Raw genomic sequence first — 17,201 nt, forward strand, 5'->3', positions numbered from 1 at the left:
TGACTTCATGTGTAGAAGTACTTCACAGCTAAGAATAGAGCTCTCAAGTCTTTAAATCAGACTTTGGACACTGGAAGTGATGGTCTGATTGTGATTTTGCCACTTGAAAACAGTGAAAACTTCACAAACCTCAGCTATTTAAATGCTTATGCTACAGGGAAGTCAACAGGAGGGAGCTGTAAACGACAGTCAGGAGTCCAGTATATATATGCAGTGAGTATCATTCAACTTTACATGCTAATGATGAAGACTAATGTATATGCATATTTTTAGAGAATGTACCATATTACTTCCTATTTTTATACTAGTCTTCTCACGTGCATGCATAGGAGCCTGAATATTTAAATCACTGTTTTGAAAATAAGATTGTATGGCTTATATCACTGTCATATGGTTTTGCCTTAGGTACAGACTAGCCATATACTAGCCAAATACAGCTTAAACACAGCATAAACATGAGTGCTATTGCTTTTGCTGTCCTTTTTGCTGTGCCTCATTAACTGTGAGTGCCATTGCTTTTTCTGTGCCTCGTGTCACCGCAGCATCACATGCAGATTGACTGACTAGCCATATCACTGCTCTGTGTATGTTTTGATCCTGCGGTGCTGTCATTGTTGGTAGAAAGAAGGAATGAGAGGGAGTCAGAGACAGACATGTTCTGTTGCATCAAGACCAGTGTTTTAGAGGACAAGTTTATGTTTCTGAAGTGTGCTATAATGCCAGGAGATGCAGATTTTCCCAGGATAGTGACAGTCTAGATAGTATTATCATCAATACACCTGTAGTGGGTTTACGTGGCAAGGTTTTGGTAGCAGGGAGCCATAGGGGTGGTTTCTGTGAGAAAGATCTAGAAGCTGCCCCATGTTTGGGAAGGGCCCCATTGTTTTCCAGATCCGAGCCAATAAGCGATGTTGTTTTGCGCCTCTGTGAGAGCATATTTAAGACAGGGAAAAAACGCTGCGCCACACAGCAGCCGGGAGAGTCAAGGGAGTGGGAGAACAGCCTTGCACCAAGGTCAGTGTGGAAGGAGGGGGAGAGGTGCTCCAGGCGCCGGAGCAGAAGTCCCCTGCGGCCTGTGGTGAGGACCATGGTGAAGCAGGATGTCCCCCTGCAGCCCATGGAGTACCACGGTGGAGCAGGGTTCCACGCTGCAGCCCGTGGAGGAGACCACGGTGGAGCAGGTGGCCCTGCACTGATGGAGGCTGCCGCCTGTGGAAGACCCCTGCCGGAGCAGATTCCGGGCCGGACCTGTAGCCCGTGGAGAGGAGCCCACGCAGGAGCAGGTGATCTGGCAGGAGCTGCTGCCCGTAGGGGAGCCAGGTTGGAGCAGTTTTCTCCTGAGGGATGGACCCCGTGGTACGGACCCATATCTGGAGCAGTTCTGGAAGAGCTGCTGCCTGTGGGAAGCCCACGCCGGATCAGTTCATCAAGGACTGCATCCCGTGGGTGGGACCCCACAGCACAGGGGACGAGAGTGACCGAGAAGGAGCGGCAGAGAAGAAGTGCTGTAGACTGACAATAACCCCCATTCCCCCGTTCCCCTGCGCCGCTCGGGGGGAGGAGGTGGAAGAGGGTGGATGGGGGGGGAAGGTGCTTTTGGTTTTTTTTTTTTCCTTTGTTTTCTCACTTCTCTCGCTTGTTAGTTGTAGGCAATAAATCTTACTATCTCCTTATGCCGAGTCTGTTTTGCCCGTTACAATAATTATTGCGTGATTTTCTCGTCCTTATCTCAATCCTTGAGCCCTTTTCACATATTTTCTCCCCATTCCTCTTTGAGGAGGGGGAGTGAGAGAGCGGCTGTGGTGGAGCTCGGCTGCCCACTCGAGCGGAACCACGACAGTCTTTTTTGGCGCCCAACGTGGGGCTCGAGGAATTGAGATAAGGATGATAGTTAGTAGAAGTAACGGGCAAAAATATGTGCAGGATGATTGTTAGGAATGTACAAGTTGTGAAGAATTTAAGAAAGCAGTAACTGTGAGATGTTAGTGTGGTGAAGGGACGAGGGGTGGTGTGTGTGTAAAATGTCCACATTGTCGGTGCTGTGATGATGTTATGTTTATTTTGGTGTGGTGAATTCTTTTTCGTTTTGATTTAAGTGAATTTTGTGAAGGTTGTTGTGATAATTGTAAAGTGAGAGTATGTTGTGAGTAGTCTTAAATATGCTTTTAACAGAGGCGAGGGGTGGAATGTAGTGGGTTTACGTGGCAAGGTTTTGGTAGCAGGGAGCCATAGGGGTGGTTTCTGTGAGAAAGATCTAGAAGCTGCCCCATGTTTGGGAAGGGCCCCATTGTTTTCCAGATCCGAGCCAATAAGCGATGTTGTTTTGCGCCTCTGTGAGAGCATATTTAAGACAGGGAAAAAACGCTGCGCCACACAGCAGCCGGGAGAGTCAAGGGAGTGGGAGAACAGCCTTGCACCAAGGTCAGTGTGGAAGGAGGGGGAGAGGTGCTCCAGGCGCCGGAGCAGAAGTCCCCTGCGGCCTGTGGTGAGGACCATGGTGAAGCAGGATGTCCCCCTGCAGCCCATGGAGTACCACGGTGGAGCAGGGTTCCACGCTGCAGCCCGTGGAGGAGACCACGGTGGAGCAGGTGGCCCTGCACTGATGGAGGCTGCCGCCTGTGGAAGACCCCTGCCGGAGCAGATTCCGGGCCGGACCTGTAGCCCGTGGAGAGGAGCCCACGCAGGAGCAGGTGATCTGGCAGGAGCTGCTGCCCGTAGGGGAGCCAGGTTGGAGCAGTTTTCTCCTGAGGGATGGACCCCGTGGTACGGACCCATATCTGGAGCAGTTCTGGAAGAGCTGCTGCCTGTGGGAAGCCCACGCCGGATCAGTTCATCAAGGACTGCATCCCGTGGGTGGGACCCCACAGCACAGGGGACGAGAGTGACCGAGAAGGAGCGGCAGAGAAGAAGTGCTGTAGACTGACAATAACCCCCATTCCCCCGTTCCCCTGCGCCGCTCGGGGGGAGGAGGTGGAAGAGGGTGGATGGGGGGGGAAGGTGCTTTTGGTTTTTTTTTTTTCCTTTGTTTTCTCACTTCTCTCGCTTGTTAGTTGTAGGCAATAAATCTTACTATCTCCTTATGCCGAGTCTGTTTTGCCCGTTACAATAATTATTGCGTGATTTTCTCGTCCTTATCTCAATCCTTGAGCCCTTTTCACATATTTTCTCCCCATTCCTCTTTGAGGAGGGGGAGTGAGAGAGCGGCTGTGGTGGAGCTCGGCTGCCCACTCGAGCGGAACCACGACAACACCTAGTGGCTGCACAGAGAGAAGGGTAGTATTATCCAGGAAGGGTGTATGTATATGAAAGAGTGGTGTCTTGCTGCAAGTTTACTGTGGTTTTTCAATGTTAGAGGTGTATATGTTCAGGGTATAGGGCTAATGTTAAAAACTTAACTCACTTGAGTAGTCCTGAGTTACACAAAGGATTGCTCAATAAGGATTGTTCATGTATATGAGTATGCAAGATCTGGTACGTCTTTTATACTTGTAAAACAACATGAATTAAAATGTTGAAACACTAACTTGCATTGTTTTGGTGTCGGTTCTTAGTATACTGCACTCAGAAATCCAAGTTAAAGGTTATATAGCACACTGTCATCTGGTACCACACAGCAGAAGAAATGTTTTCAAGTAAATTGGACAGAAGAATAATCTGTGATTGATCTGAGAGTTCTTCACCTAAATCCAGTGGTGCTTTTAATGCTACTTAGCTGGTGGGGATCTCAGCTGAATTTGTTAGTGGTTTAAAAGAAGTGACATAAAAAACAATTTAGGTTATTGTTAAGATTTCGTTTTGTATTTAATTGTTTTACATTGGGAAGCAGAAAGAAATCGTCATTACCTTATAAAGGACCTTGTGACATTTTCCTGCACACTCCTTTCATGCTCATCTGGGTTTACCACATGCTCATCTCTGATCTTGGGAATAGCCAGCAAAATCCTCACTGAGAACTATGGTGGAGTCATATGATACCTATTTTATACATATATATATCAGTTTGAAATGTCTGCATGCCACCTAAATGATGAACAGAATTTTAAAGGTACTGGTGGTGATGGACACCACCATCTTCCCACCCTAAAGCATGAAAAGTAATTAATCTTTTCCTACAGATACTGGTTTTAGTTAAAGAGAAGAGTCTGGGTGACCATCCTGCCTCTTTGTCAGCCCCATTCTCCCCAGTACATACCAAATTCATTTGGCAACTTTAAATTTTTCTGAAGGTAGAAATCTGAGGGGAAAAATAAAAGACTTATATACATTTGTGAAGACTATCAGTTACCAGGAGAAGATGCAGATTGACAGAATGAACCTACTGATAAGCAAGGTTTCAGCGTTAAGTTACCTACCTGACCTTCTGGCTGACCACTTAGCAAGCCCACACCAGCCAAGCAATCAGCACTCTTTTTAGATGTGATAAGGCTGTGTGTCACGCTCAGTGATCCATGTACCTGCTACCTCTCGCTCCTGGAGTGAAAGAGAATTAGAAGTTGTGGGGATGGAGAGATACAGAGGGAAAGAAGATGAAGACTACCATACGCGGGGCCACTGTCAGTTTTTATTTCCTTTGGGATGCCTCGCCCTGCGAAAGCAACACAGCAGTGAGCCTGGACATGGCAATTAGTTTCACACGCTGCAACTGTTGTCCAAACAGCATGACAGAAAGTATCTACCGATATGTGAACATATTTCAAGCAACCAAATTCTGGAATATGCGTTACGCTGGTCTGCCATAACTGTAAGGACCGTAGCCTTCTATGGTTTACCATTAAAGACGGGGTCGAAACATGTTGTTGACAGTCAGGGCATGTTTGGACAATCAATTTGGCGTCAGTGATCAATACAGTGAATTGTTTTGTCAAGACTTTGGCGGATTGATGGAAAAAGGCATGGGATAACCGTGCTTGTTCCAGCACCTCAGGCACCGTAACGTGTTGCTTAATGCTGGTAAATGATGGCTCGGCTTTTCCAACTTCAGGCAACTTCAGCATCGCCTGGAGGGCCAGAGACGCGGACTGCCGCAGGATGGCATCGTTGAGCCGAGCCTGCAATCTCGGATCAAGGAACGGCTCCGTCCCCATCAGCTGTGAGATCCCGGCCCCCGGAGGGGGTCGCCAGGCTGCCACTCCATGTTACCTAGGGCAGCTAATTATCACCCCTCTTCCCATTTTTGCTCCCAGAGCAATTTTTGTTTTGGCGTTAAAATCAGTGCGGCTATCTTAAGGCACCAACAACTGACCAGTCATAACATATTCTAACAATGACTGAGTGAATGGTGCATGTAATCCACGTGTGGTCACAGCCTTTCTTAATTCTTTAATTAGGTCCCATTGGAAGGAGTTATCGGGGGTAGGCAGGGCGGGAGCCGAAGGGGTCAGCAGGGATGGGCTCAGCAGTGGAGGTCCGCTGCCCTTTTCCTTGTCATCCCCCAGGTCTATCAACTTGCACTGCTCTGGGGACCTTGCAGGCTCTGATCTCGGTTCGGCTGCTGTTATTGCCTGGGCAGCAGCGTTCTGTACTTTCTTTTCTGCCTCCACGATCTAAAAGTCTCAGTCACCAGCCACCACGTAGTCATCACCTCAGCAGCATTAGTATCCCCCCTAGACGCTGCTTCCCATATTTTTTCCCCCGCTTGGTCCCAAGTTTTTACATCAAATACTGTGGAAGCTGTTGAGGGGAGCCCTTGTTTTTGCAAAAAAAATCAATAATAGCTTTATCTTTACTCCCCTTTTTATTAGTAGTTGCGTTAATAGTTTCAGTATAGCCTCTTCCTCTGGCGAAAGGCTAGAAAGGCCAGCTCCCATGATTAATGCCCAGCCACTCACCTGTCCTTCAGATCCCTCTAGGATCAGATCTACAGCTGCAAAGGTCAGCCCACATGAGCCAGAGATGGAATCCTAAGGGAAACACTGAGAAAGTGACATTTTTGGTTTTAGGAGAAAAAAAAGCTGCTGCCTGGAGATTGTAGGCCATAGTGGGCAGTGAAATGACACTGTGTGCTGGTATTTTACCTAAATTTCACACCTGTAACTTTCATGCTTGTTTCTGATTTCTCATCTCCCAGAGTATTTCCCAGTGGAAGTGCAGATCCCTGACTGGTAAGTTCACATTTAACACAAAATGTAAACTTACATTTACTGTTAGTGGACTCATTTTCTAATATAACTTTTACAGGATAAAAGGATTAAAAAAATAAAATTTCATGGACTCCCCAGTGTCTTGAATAAAGACTGCATGTTAGCTTTATGAATGAAAATGTGCCCCAGCAGAGATTAGATCTCTCCTCAGAGCTATCCCTAACCCTAACCCTAACATCCCTAACCCTATGGGAGATTCAATGTAGGGATCAGTCCAGGGACCATGAAAAAGGCCGTACACACAGATCCAGCAAACAAAGTGGTGTGCTGGCCCGCTCCACTGACACAATTGGAGCAGTCCTCTCCCCTCAGACATTTTTAACTCCTCTGCCCAGCACAGGCTTAGCACCTCAGTTATTTCTGCACCTAAAGGTGGCAAGGCAGGCATGCCATGAGCAGCACGGTTCTGCCTGGAAGCACAGAGCTGGGCCAATTGATCTCTGGAGGTTCCTTCCCAATCTGTGAGCCGCTAGTTAAAAATGGGAGATGACATCCCAGGGCTGACATCTAGGAGTTGGAGAGGGATTTTTGGAAAGCAAGCATGGATTGAAGCAGGTGTTACAGCAAAGGGCAGGGGCCTGTGGTGGCAAGGCCCAGAAGGGAAGGGGCCCGGGTCCCGGTACCCAGCCAAGGGCTCCTGGTGCCTGCCGCCTCCCCGCTGCCTGCAGGCCCTCGGCCGGCCGGCCCTGGGTGGCTGAACCTCTCCTAGGCAGTGGGTGGTGGGAGCATGGGAGAAAATGTGAAGAGAAGTAGCTGCACAGGGAGCAGCAAACATGTTTTGGCCATGTTCCAGTCCCACAGCTGGACGGGTAGATCATAAAGCCTGGGAGCCTGCCTGAAGGCTGCAAGCTGGGGTCCCTCCTCCTCAGTCCCACACAAAGCTGGGTTATTTTGGCCTCTGGCTTTATGCATGGGAGGTCATGGTATCCTAATGCTATGCTCACTACAGCCTCTACCTGGGAACTACTGCCAGCTTAATATGATAAACTTTTTTCTGTACTTAAGGTGCATCACTGATAGTTGCTCTTCCTTCCAACAACATAGCAGTGTGCAGGCATTTTGACTTATGCTGTTTGACTACAAGCCAGGGCTGATATGGCCAGTATCGTATTGATCACACTCGTGTGGGAATAGAAATGTTGTTTTTGCAGAGTTACATTGTTTAGAAGGAGGGAATGTGGTACTGAGATATGCTTACAGTGATAAGAAAAGTTTAGCAGGCGACCTTGTAAAATGCAGACAATCAGACTCCTTAGGACAATTAGGTGAAAATCATGGTGTCAAGTCAAGTCAGATAAGTGAAGAAACATTACCACTTCAAGCAGTAAAAATGTCAAAAGAAATTTGAAGTTTAACAGGCCGGCAACTGAAGGCCATGCATTGTTTGTGAAGCATCAGATAGATTGTGAATCTGGATTACCCACTCAGTGGGGAAACAGGGGAGGGTCCTGCCATCAAAAGGTATATAAACTGTGTTTTGGAACTAGTAGATGCACTCTCTCCTGCTTGTGGGGCGCCCGCCATTGCAATCGCGAATAAATTACTACTTCACTGTGATCCTCGCCTGAGCCTAAGTTATTGGCTACGGAGTGTTTCTCACAATTTGGGGGCTCGTCTGGGATCCAGTCACCTACTGGGGAGCCCCACCGCCGCAGCAGCAGGAAGGCATGCCCCACTGATTTCAGCGGTCCTGTGCATCGACGGTGGCGGTTCTGCGGAAAGCTGACAGAGGGCCCGAGACTGGTTAAAGAGGCAGGATCCGTGAAGTAGTGGGGAAAGGAAGAAGGTAGGCACTCCAGGTTTTTAAGAATCGATCCGGTAACTCTGTGCACAGACCAAGGTAAGAAATATTAAGTATTGCCTTGGGGGTCGGGTGGTCTGGTGTATGGTAAGCCCTTGCACGGGGAAGTGCTGGCACTACACCAGGGGAATCTGGTGTACGGTAATCCTTGCACGGGGAAGTGCTTGGAAGTACACCAGGGAATCTGGTAAACTCAGGTGTGCGGTAACGCTGGCACGGGGAAGTGCTTGGCGGTACACCCCCATCTTTCAGTACGTTGGTGTGTGGTACACTGCAGAAGGGAAATTTCTGTAGCACATACTGGCGAGGGTTAGGAAAAATGGGAAAATATGAGTTCCAGGGGACAGGGAGATATCCCTGGGGGAGTGCCTACTAATAGTTCTTCCTGAAAAATGATAAGAAATTGGAAACATAATCCCAAAATTAGAGGGATTGTAAAAGAAAAATAATTAAAAAAAAAAAAAAAATAGGTTAAATATTGTGTATCAGTCTGGACAAAAGAACCAATTAAGGAAACAGCAGTATTTTGGCCAAAATACGGGTCTGATGAAAATTCAGGCTTTAAATTTATGTGTAAACAATAAGATTCCTTTTTCAGAGAAGGAGCCAAGTTATGCTCCCTATAATCTTAATATTGAACTGGTGGCAGCAGCAGTCACTCCAGGAAGGGAGACAGGGACTGGAATTAACACTGTCCCTAAAGAAGGATCGTACTCTAGGCTCTGGCAAGAATTAGAACAAGGTAGAAGATATGTTGAGAATTTTGCCTTCCCTGATACTAACAGTACTAACGCTAACTGTGTATCCTCTTAGGTGAACTACCCCCTCCTCCTTACCAGCAGAGAGGTTAGGACTTTTTAAGAAGGAGAGGAATTCTTTATTTAAGGACCCCAACAGCCTAGCTGAACAATTAGACCAGTTCCTACGACCTGATTTGTACCCTTGGGGGAGGGAATTATGTCTATAAGTATGTTGTTTACAGGGAAAAAAAATGGGAATGATCAGGAGGAGAGCTGCTATACAAGAATGGGAAAGAGCTCATCCTCCAGGACCAGGGGTAATACCGGCAGGGCAGAAATACCCACTTGCCAATCCTGGCTGGAATAATAATAGTGTGCAACACAGAAATCATATGAGAGACCTGGGGTCAGAATGAGAAAGTACTTGGGGATGAGACCTGAGGACCCAGTATCCCAAGGGCTCTTGAAAGTTCATTGTGTGATTAAAGCCTGGCAAAATACGCAGAAAATGCTTCAGAAGGTGGGGGGAATGTAGTGAACAGTCACTGGGGGACCCTCCTGCGGGAGGCCCTGGAGGTGTGTGTCCGGAGGGGAGATGAGAAGGAAAAGCAGAGAGCGAAACTAATGGTATTGACAGTGCAGCGGGTAGTGAGGCAGAGGGTTGGAGAAAGATGAAGAAAATCTTCAGGGGGAGTCAGGGCCAGGATGGAAAGGAGAGGAAGAGAGATGAAGGAATGGCAGGCAAAGAAGGCTGCCTGTGTTGTGGCCCGAGTCCTAGTAGAGACAGGCTTTGATAAGATGTTTTAAGCGTGGCCAGGCTGGCCACTTCGAATGGGAATATCTGTAGTGGAAGAAGGAGGAAAGAAGGAAAATGGGATGAAATATGCTATATTGATATGTTGTTTCAGTATCTTGGAGGGAAAAGGTATGGAATTAAGTTGGACCCTGACTGAGCCTTTGGTGCTGGTATTAGAAAAGTACAGGCTGGAGAAAGATAAAGGAAGTGTTAAAAGAGTTGCTGAAGGTGTTAAAGGTGTGGCATGTAATATTTAACAGAGCTGTTTGAAGTTGAATGAGCAGGGAAAGAGGATGTAGGCATTATCTAAGTAACAGTCTAGAAGTTATGGTATATTTGCATATTTGCTGTGGTGTTTGTTCAGTTTCCCAAGCATCGGGGAGGGGGGAACAGCCTGCTCCACCAGGGGCCTCTCCAGCGGCCGCAGGGGGGCTTCGGCTCCAGTGCCTGGAGCGCCTCCTCCCCCTACTTCTGCACTGACTTTGGTGTCTGCGGGGGGGGTTTCTCGCTCTCCCAACTGCTGTTGAGCAGCAGGTTTTTGTTTGTTTCTTTGTTTGTTTGTTTTCGTGGATGTGTTCTCACAGAGGCACGGACTGTGTTGCTCATGGCTTGGCTCTGGGCAGCAGTGGGCCCCTTAGGGCCAGATGAAATTGTCCCTTATCTGCCACGGGGAGGCTTCCGGGTTTTTTTTCTCACGGGGGCTGCCACTGCAGTTTCCCACCCCCCCTACTCACAGCCCCCGAACCTTGCCATCAAACCCAATACACTGGGGAACAGCTAGGTCATTACTGACCTGTAAAGTATCAGGGATTAAATTAACTAATGAAACCCTAAAAAGTGATGGGGCTGGGACAACAGTGCCACTTTGGGGGGGATACCAAGCTGAGACTAGGGGATAAAATGATCGCTGGGTAATTATTGTATGTACCCAAGGCAAGGACTAATTTGTTGGGAAGGGATTTGATGATTAAATTGGGCATTCAAATAGTAAATTGTTAGACTGGAATAACAGTGTTATTAATGGAGTGCTCTCTGGCCCTGAGAGCAAACATACATGTATATTCACCTCTGACTGGAAAGACCCTGAAATGGGGGCGGAAGCAACAATTTTACCTCAGGGGTTTACAGGGACACCTATCTATTTGGGTAAAAAAAAAAAAAAAAAAAAAAAAAAAAAGAGATTTAGGAGCACTTACAACCTCCCAAGGAGGTATTAATGTTAACAAATATGTGGATCGTTTTCTATTGTCAGGACAGGAGAAAAGAGTTGTGAAGGAAGCTACTAACAAGCTATTCAACTTTCTGGGAAAGCAGGGCTTGGGAGTATTAATAAATAAATAAATAAATAAATTACAATATGGAGAAAGAGAAGTCAGGTATTTAAGGCATCTAATGTCTGAAGGAAAACAGAATAAATGCAGAGAGGATTCAGGGAATTGTTGAAAATTAAGAAAGAACTAAAAAGTTTTAAAAGAAAGATTTTTTTAAGGAATCAGGAGCCATGAAGTCTGAAGGAAAATCGATACTCCCTGATGGGAGAGAAATGCTGAATAAAGTGATAATGAGGCAAATATTAACTGTTTTACATCAGAAGAGTCATTAGGAGGTGCAAGCAATGTGTGATGTTGTGCTAAGAAAGTATGTCTGTATAGGAATATACACTTTAGGGAAGCACATATGTAGAGGATGTACCATATGTCAAAAGGTAAATAAAAAGGTGTTCTGTAACCCATCTAGAGGGGGACGGGAGCCAGGGGTTTGACCTTTCCAAAGTATACAGGTAAACTTTACTGAGTTACTTGTTTGTCCTAATTGACCGCGTGACTAGATGGGTGTAAGCTTTACTGCAAGGGTTAAAGCAGGCCTTAGAGATTGAGTGGGATTTTCACAGCCCCTGGCACCCCTCCTCTTCTGGGAAGGTGGAGCAAATGAATCAGACATTAAAGAAGCAATTAACTAAACTAGTGTTAGAAACCCAACTTCCTTGGGTAAAATGCTTACTCCTACAGGTTTAAACAGCACCAAGAAAGGATATAGGAATTTCACCATATGAGATGCTGTTCAGATTGCCCTATCTGGGCAGAAGGGATGAGATACCACAATTCAAAATAAGAGTTTCCTTAAGAACTGTATTCTGGGGTTGTCCTCTTCTTTGTCATCTCTCAGGACCTGTGCGTTGTTGGCTCAAACCCCACCTTTGGAATTCCCCATTCACCACCATCACCCAGGAAACCGGGTCCTGATTCGGACCTGGAAAGAGTCAACTCCGGCCTGAATGGGAAGGACAATTACTGACCACTGAAACAGCCGTAAGAATTGCGGAAAAAGGTTGGACTCACTATACTCGAGTGAAGGCATCCATCGACGCTAAGTACCTGGGAAGCTGTTCCTACAAAAGACTTGTTGGAAGTTGAAATTGAAGAGAAAAATCTCATAGTGGACTCTGAGCAGGATAAGACCTTACAATTGTAAACTAACCTTTTATTTTCACAGGTAACTAACGAGTATGACTTGTGATTGAGAGAAAGGACAGACCTATAGCGAATTGCAGTGCTCCCAAGGGGGGGTTGTTATAGTAGTAGTGTACATCTTATTTTTGTATCAATAATTATTTGGAAACCTAAGGTTTAAAAATAATGACAGGGAAAAATTGATTACTAATTTTGTTTTTAGTGATTCTAGGCCTCAGAGAAGGCCTCGGTCAATTGGTAACTTGGAAAAGGCATGACCAGATAATAGCAAAAACGGGATACCCCATCAAAATATGAGTGACTGTGACAGAGGGTTATGTACCACAAGCCGTCACGTTTGATGCTTGTGAGGTGTTAGCTTGTGGAGATTTAAATGCCCAATGACAATTGAGCAGAAAGAACAAATAACTGGGAGAGACACAACAGCCAGATTGAGAATAGCTGTATGGAAACAATCCTCTATTGCCAACAGAGAAAGGGAGAAACTCAAGGAGAAAACAGGAGAGTAAACAGGAGGCCCTCTGAAATGTGGCAGTTCAAACATTTGAGATTCAAACAGGGTATGGGGATGTGAATGCCTGGATAGAATGGGTCAAATATACTGTCCAGAGTCTCAACTGTAGCTACTGCTATGCTTGTGCCTCGGGATGACCGATTGCCCAGATAGTGCCCTTCCCATGGGGGTGGACCAAAGACTCCCAAGGGATGCGATGTATGATTGCATTGTACCAAGAAAAGACTGCCTGGGGAAATGAGGCCTGTAAGTCTCTCTTTGCTGTTTCTTGCATGATAACTATATCACAGTTCCCCCTGCATTCTCTACAGCTATAGGTAACCATACAGCTTGCCTCTCACGGCAGGGTGTGAGTGCTACCTGGCATCTGGGAGAATTTGCCTTGTGCTACCAAGGACTTGATGGGAAACTGCTCAAGACTGGAGATCCCCAGGGCAGATCTCTGGTGGTACGGTGCAGGGAAGATCTTACGGTCCACCCTACCATCTAATTGGGAAGGCACTTGTGCACTTGTTCAATCAGCTATACCCTTCACCCTGGCATTTGAAAGAGAAACATCACAAATACCCAGAAGTAAAGGAGGCTTAGGAATATCATTTGATGATAGAGTATACATAGATTCTATTGGGGTACCTAGAGGAGTTCCGGATGAACATAAAGCCAGAAATTAAATTGCTGCAGGGTTTGAGTTACTGTTCTGGTGGGTAACAATCAATAAAAATGTGGATTGGATTAATTATTTCTATTATAATCAGCAGAGATTCATCAATTATACCAAGGATGCGATGAGAGGAATCGCTGAACAACTAGATGCCATCAGCAAAATGGCTTGGGAAAACAGGATAGCATTAGATATGATGCTCGTGGAGAAGGGTGGTGTATGCGTGATGCTGGGCAACCGTTGTACTTTTATCCGTAACAATACTGCCCCGGATGGCACAGTAACAAGAGCATTGCAAGGGCTTACTACCCTTGCCAATGAATTGGCAGAAAATTCGGGAGCAGACACTTCCATCACAGGATGGTTGAAATCTTGGTTTGGTAAATGGAAAGGGATGGTAATGTCCATATTTACATCCTTGATTGTAGTAGCAGGAGTTTTGACAGCTATTGGCTGTGTAAGTCCCCTGTGTAAGGGGACTTGTCCAGTGGTTAATTGAAACCACATTATTGAAACAAATGACCATAGATCCACCACCCTACTCAGATAAAATGATATTAGAGGAAATGGAGAGCAAAGAAAGCGAAGAAGAGGAAGATATTTACCAAATTACACTTAAAATAAATAAATAAATAAAAATAAAAAGAGTTTTTGCAAAAATCAACAGTTTATAAAAAAAGAAAAGGGGGGAATTGTGGGAATAGAAATGTTGTTTTTGCAGTTACATTGTTTAGAAGGAGGGAATGTGGTACTGAGATATGCTTACAGTGATAAGAAAAGCTTTCTCACACTCGGATGTTTTGAATACTAGAACAGGGGCCTGACATGGTCATTGCAACATGCAGCATGGTGAAGTACAGGAGCAGGGAGCAACACTGACAGTTGTGGCGTAAAGCAAATATAAGGAAGGATCTGCCAATCCTCACTGAAGTCTCACTGGCTTTTTTTTCCTGGCTCACATCTATGCACTTTTCTGTCCTGGCCTCAGCATGGAATAATTTACCTTGTAAACAAAACAGAAAGGAAGGAATTTCAGACTATGTCATTCCCTTGAGTGAAGGGAAGTCAATACAGTGATACCTTCAGACTGTGTGAAAGCAGGTCTTAAGTGTGGTGGAGCAGAGAAAGCTCCAGAAATTACGCTATTTGGGAACAAATACAAGGTTAAGGATGGGGCTTTAGCCTTTGGGTAAGGCGTCTAGACAAGATTTTTTTTTCCATTTCTACCTCTTTGGTGTAGAATCAGGGGAAGGTTGAGAGACAAGGGCTGCACAGCATTCAAAATAAAGATTTCAGCCTACAAACAGAACACTACTGCACAGATCAGCATAGAAATTGAAGTAACCTCCTAAGCAAAGGGGTAAAATAACTGCAAAGAAATGAAGAAGCCTGAGACTTACTTTTTCAAACTGTCTCACTGAGAGAGGACCACTGTTCACTGAACTTTTCACTTAAAAGAAGGATGAAAAATGATGTGAATAATCAATGACCTTGAAATAAATTTTAGAAACACAGTAAGAAAAAAAGAGTTTAAGTTTTTCATACTTCAGTTTCACACACTCCTACATAATGGTTAATACACAACTGCCAGTGGTGCTTTTTCTTGTACATGATGCTTTCTTTTCTTTTTTTTTAATTAGACCAAAGTACAAAACCAGAAAGTCTTGGTAATATTACACCAATGATATTTAACTTGTTCAGAAGGTTCAAGCATCAGAACTAAATCAAGGGTGATGAGTGGGCGGTTTTGATACCAGCTCTACTCACATCCGTTATGTACAGAAGCCAGGGAAAGCCAGCTGCATGTTGTGCTGTTGCTTTTCACATCAATGGCAAAGCTTCCAAACATCAGTGAGACACAAAACACAACATCCAGAGATCCAAGACCTCCACCTCTTCTTCTGAGTTCAGGCAGTGAGATAAACTATAAGTATTTGATAACTGCTAGGCTTGGAGCAGCTAAAATATGTTCTGTTTCATGGCTGCTAGTCAGACTGCTAAGAGGATATTAAGCTTTGTGACCACTGTGACAAATCTAAGATCAGCCCCCGCTGGGTTTATGGCCCTTGAGAAACCTCCTGAAGCAGTGAGCCCACGTTTCAGTGGCTGCAGTGTCTGAGGAGCTGCCAGGCAAGCCAGGGCTGCCAAAGCTCAGAGCATCCTGGCTGCCCACACTTGCTTGTAGAGGCCAGGAGTAACTTGGCCTGAACAGGGGAAGAAAATGGAGTGATAGCACTGCTATGTCTGTGTGGGGAGAATTGGTTAGTCTTGACAGCAAGAACAGACATCTCCCAGTCTTTCTGACTCCTTTCCTTCCCCAGTCACCCCAGCTGTTCAGCTCCCAAAGGCTTGAGGTTGCTTCTGCAGAAAAAAAAAATAATGAGAAAAATGAATGAAAAATTCAACAAATGAGGTTGTTTCTGCAGTGGATTTCTGTTCAAGTCCCAGTTATGTCACCTTACAGAGGCCATATTCCAGTAAAAGTTTAATAAGGGTAGTATGCTGGAAGAAGAGACAGGAATAAAACAGCAAGAGCATCAGGAATTATGCTGGGTGCCCTCATCTTCAGTTTTACATCCTGACCAAATATTGCATCACTGCCAGAATCAGGCCCCAAGAAATTTAGTTATACAAGTGTGATAAGAAGCTTGCTATTTACTCCAGTAGGAGCAGAATCAAGCCTCTGAAAATGGCCCTGTTCTCTATAACTGTTAGTATTGTGCTAGGTCCCACCAGGCTCTCCCAAAATTTCTTTCTGGGAAGCCATGAAGTTCTGCAGGATGGGAGCAAGCAGAACCACATGGCATGGCTCTGGCAGAGAGAGATCTCAAGCCAAACTCTTATGTATAAGGGAAGGGAAGGGAAGGGAAGGGAAGGGAAGGGAAGGGAAGGGAAGGGAAGGGAAGGGAAGGGAAGGGAAGGGAAGGGAAGGGAAGGGAAGGGAAGGGAAGGGAAGGGAAGGGAAGGGAAGGGAAGGGAAGGGAAGGGAAGGGAAGGGAAGGGAAGGGAAGGGAAGGGAAGGGAAGGGAAGGGAAGGGAAGGAAAGGACATAGCTTTTAATGTTTAAAAAGATCTTTGTAGAATGCATTAGCATCATCCATACATGCATCTCACCTCCTTGGAAATCAGACTTCTGTCAGTCACTTTGGGAGGAGATCTGTATTTCTGTGGTGTAACAGGTGGAATTGGAGAAAAAAGTGAGCATGAGGCATGTGTAAAGGGATTTCTCCTCTCTAGGGCCTGTACCTTGCCAAAAGATGTGCTTTCTTAATCCAAAAGCCTCCTCCAGTCTATCTTTTTGCCATCTTTATTGTAGGTTTGGGAACTGTGGTACCACAGAGGCAAAACATTCAGAATCATTAATTTCCCACAAATATATATATACATTTTTAAATGAATACACTTGGGATAAATGTCCATGGGCTTGCAAGTTCTAAAATACATTTGGATGATTTTCCATTTCTTCTCTCTAATCACAGAAGCAAAATATTTACCTTACTTTTTTTTTTTTTTCTTTTCTTTTTCCTTTTTTTTTTTTTTTCTTTCTTATAGAGTGACAGGATTCCCAGGACTGGAACTGTGTGACAGTACCAAATATGAAAAACAGACTGTCAAGTGACACGTCCTCGCTTTTGACCCGAGCAAAGAGGAAGTGGCAAGGTTTGCATGTATGTCCCAGACAAGAGGAGTGTTAGACTACATTTGAAGATTTCTGTGAACATTAAATTACTGAAAGATAAATAATTCTATTGATAATTTATCAAAGGGGACCTGCAGGAATGGCAACTCAGACCTGAGCTGATAAAAAAGACAAGACTGGGGAGGAGATGACTGTTCTGTGCTTTGTGTATTACACTTCAGCATTAAAAGTTACATAAAGTGGCAATATTTTTTTCAGCAGAAAACCTCACCAGTTACATTATTTATTTTATCCAAATTCTATATCATGAGGAAAAGTTTATTTCAATGGTTTATATATGTATGAGTTATGAAAAGTTCTATGTAAAGGGGGTAGAAACGTGTTTGAAATTGAACTATGGATATGATTCAATGGTTAACTTATTTCCTAAATGAATGA

At 45.1% G+C, this 17,201-nt stretch overlaps 1 long non-coding RNA gene across 1 annotated transcript; it reads right to left on the reverse strand.

Annotated features, from left to right (window-relative positions):
• Positions 1-187: 187 nt before the first annotated feature.
• On the reverse strand, positions 188-3,528 carry LOC311435128. Its single transcript, XR_014691951.1, has 2 exons — positions 3,251-3,528; positions 188-779 (listed from the first exon to the last, which is right to left on the reverse strand). It is a non-coding gene; the product is annotated as an uncharacterized lncRNA (long non-coding RNA).
• Between the last annotated feature and the right edge of the window lie 13,673 nt (positions 3,529-17,201).

Source organism: Aythya ferina (assembly GCF_964211825.1).
Source record: "Aythya ferina genome assembly, chromosome: 1".
NCBI classification, from domain to species: Eukaryota; Metazoa; Chordata; class Aves; order Anseriformes; family Anatidae; genus Aythya; species Aythya ferina.